Source organism: Mastomys coucha, unplaced genomic scaffold, assembly GCF_008632895.1.
Source record: "Mastomys coucha isolate ucsf_1 unplaced genomic scaffold, UCSF_Mcou_1 pScaffold21, whole genome shotgun sequence".
NCBI lineage: Eukaryota > Metazoa > Chordata > Mammalia > Rodentia > Muridae > Mastomys > Mastomys coucha.
Window position 1 is genome coordinate 95,809,730 of NW_022196904.1, and position 3,412 is coordinate 95,813,141.

Here is a 3,412-nt window from a genome sequence, read left to right on the forward strand (position 1 = left end):
GTTCACCTTGTTGTTGGCACAGAATGGAAAGCTGAAGAGCCATGTGGTCTGCACAGTGGCTACAGGGAGTCCTGGAAACCAGAAGGCAGCTGCCAGTCTGGCACGTGTTCCTTGGTTCATGATGACTGGGTAATGCAAGGGACTGCAGATGGCCACATAGCAGTCATATGCCATGGTGGCGAGGAGGAAGCATTCGGCTACTCCAAAGAAGAAGACAAAATACATCTGAGTGGCACAGCCCATGAGGGAAATGCTTGTGTTCTGGGCAATCAGGGTCCCCAACATTTTTGGTACAATGACCTGGTTGAAGCTAATGTCTAAGAAGGATAAGTTCCTGAGAAAGAAATACATGGGGCTTTGCAGCATGGGGTCAGCCAAGGTCACCAGAATGATGAGGCTGTTTCCCAGCAGAGTGACCAGGTAGATGGCTAGAAATGCCAGGAAGAGCAAGGTCTGTATTTCAGTAGGCAGGGAAGAGAAGCTCATGAGGATAAACTCCGTTACTCTTGTCTGGTTTCATGCAGCCATGGGTGTGGGTAAAATCTATAGTGTATAGTTGAAGATTGATTCTTCAGCATACAAATCAGATTCTAGTTTTTATTGTCTCTCCAGATTATTGATTAGTTTCAGGAAAGAGTCAGTATCAGGATCTGTTGGAAGTAGAGTAAGTCTAGTATTTAAGATGGGACATGCCTGTATTGGCTTATGAATTTCATTTTTCCTAGTTTGTACATTAATATCTATGAAGGACAACCATAGGCAGATCCCTGAGTCTTTAGAAGGAGCATTGACAGATATATTATTGGTGTTCTGCATGCTTTCAACTTTTTGAGAAACAGATTATTCTACATGAACTCAAGTTTTAGGAAATATATCCAATATTTATAATTTCACAAAGAATACAATATAGCAATAAAAATAGAATTGTAATAACAGATTGGCAACTAATGTCTTTTCTAGTTATCATGAGTCCTGAGTTTGAGAAGTGAGTGAGGGTCTGGTGTCTATCAAAATAATATATATCTCTCCTTCCCCTGAAATTTCTATTTTCTACATGATCTCACTGACCTCAGAATAATGGTAGAAATGCAAGGGAAGAATTTTTTTCCTTTTCTTTTAAATATCGGCTTACTACTTTATAGCTCTGGTTGTCTTTGAACCCATGATTCTCCTGCCTCTGTGTCTTCCTCCTTAGTGCTGCGAGACAAGGTGTGCACAACCACTCCTGCCATGTAGCAGATTTGCAAACACACTTGTTGAATGGCAAATCCATTCTGATTTCTACTAAATTATATTTTACAGATTTTTTCTACTTTATCTAGGGACTTGTTCCTCATTGCTTCAGAGAGCTAATGAAATTTCTGAAAAAAGTTGTAATAAAGATAGTGAAAAAGATAATGAAGGGAACATATATCATTAAAATCCACCAGTTCAGGAGGTTCCTTAGACTGAACTGGATCCTATGTGTATTATTTGGTTCTAATTTTGTTGATTATCAACAAAATTTCAGCATCATTGTTACAATCTAGAATATTGATTTCTGAACAAAACATGATGAGATAAAGTTCGAAAATTAGATCTACTGAACTAGACATGTTTAGGGAATCACCATAAGAAACAAAACAATGTCATACCTTCAAGTTCAGCACGTGGGAGGTAAGCAATGACGTTAGTTTTCAGATAGCCGTACTCTCTGTCTGAGAGAGTAAGGCTTAAGAAATAAAACACTTGGCTGGGCAGTTGTGGCACATACCTTTAATCCTAGTACTTGGGAGGCAGAGGCAGGCGTACTTCTGAGTTCCAGGCCAGCCTGGTGTACAGAGTGAGTTCCAGGACAGTCAGGGCTATACAGAGAAACTGTCTAAAAAAACCAAACCAAACCAAACCAAAAATAAAACAAACAAAAATAAAACCCCATTCTTAGATTTTTATCCCATGCTAATGAATTCGGATTTTATTTTGTAGGTGAAGACACCCAGTTATTACTGGGTCAGTTGAATGACATGTTCACATATGTGTTGCAGAAAGATCACTCTGACAAGCATGAGGCCAGGTGGAATAGTATGAGTGAAGGAGAGGGATGAGAGCCATGTGCCCAGAAACAAGGAGACCCAAATTGTAGGCTCAGCTTTCCCAGGAGTGTACACTATGAAACAACTAATCCGGAGAAAAACTTAATGAAGAAAGCTCAATATTCTTGATGAATAATGTAAATATCAAGGCTACCTTTAAAATTCCAAGGCTCTATGCAGGAACTGGGGATTTTTATCACAGAATGACTATGGTCAAACTGATCAAAAATTTAACTGATCAAAAATTTTCCTGAAGCATGCAATGTCTTGGATTTTCTAATAAAGTCTTAGAAAACAGTAAAAGAATCAATAATGCCCAGTCACTTTCAAGTAGAAACTTCCTTACTGTCACTGAAAGGCAAAGCTAGCTCTGTCATACAAGTTATAGATTCAAAAGGTCACACAGTGACTCTTCTATATTGAACTGATCTGCACTCTATTTTTCTTAAATTTTGAGTGGATTAAGGAAAATTTTGTGAAGTGGCCTGATTAGAAAAATAAATGATGGAAAATACATAAAAATAAATAAAATTAAGAAAGACAGAAAGTTGCTCACCTTCAGCCATTTTTAAGAAAAGGTTACCATCCTGGTTGTGATATTGTATTCCAGTTTTCAAAACTATTACCAGACTTCTCTACCCTGCTTTGTGCAAATGAATGCAAAACTAATGTTCAGGAAGTAATATAAGAAATATTTGAGTTTAATCTTTTAAAGTAAAAGTCATATTTTAACACATGGAAAGAAGTAGCTTTGTAAAGGAGCCCTGTATAATGAAGGGTACTTGGTTGTTTGGAAATACCTCCGTTACATCAGTTTGTTATAATGGGTTATGTCTTCCACAACACTAACATATTTATTCATATAAATCAGAATTTTATAGCAAATTAAAAAAATCTGCCAGATCCAGAATGTCAGTGAGCTTCACATGCCTTTTAAAAGAGGCACCGTGTAATGGAACCCATTACTTTGAATGCTAACTAAAGGTTAATAACAAGGCAATATTTTACAATTAATGAGAGAGGTTTTATTTAAGAAGATTGGGAATTTGTTTAAAATCTCTGCATATCTGTTGGTCAGAATCATAGAATCAGTGAGAATATTTGAGTAGTATAAACAGTAATAGACATTCCATTTGTCTTATTTCCTATCTATTTACCAATGCTCCTTCTCTTTACACTTAAGTAATGTTAAGTGAGACACACTGGCCTTACCGGTGTAGGCTGAAGAAACTGCAAAGAGATGCATCTGCACTAAGCTTAACAGGAGCAGAGGAAGCTGAAGCAGAGGACAGAAAACCTTTCGTTGTCCTCAGCTGTGTCTCTCTAGTCCTTGCAGTCAG

At 37.5% G+C, this 3,412-nt stretch overlaps 1 pseudogene; it reads right to left on the minus strand.

Annotated features, from left to right (window-relative positions):
• The window catches only part of LOC116101338, a 5,325-nt pseudogene extending 4,797 nt beyond the window's left edge, over positions 1–528 (minus strand).
• Positions 529–3,412: the final 2,884 nt, after the last annotated feature.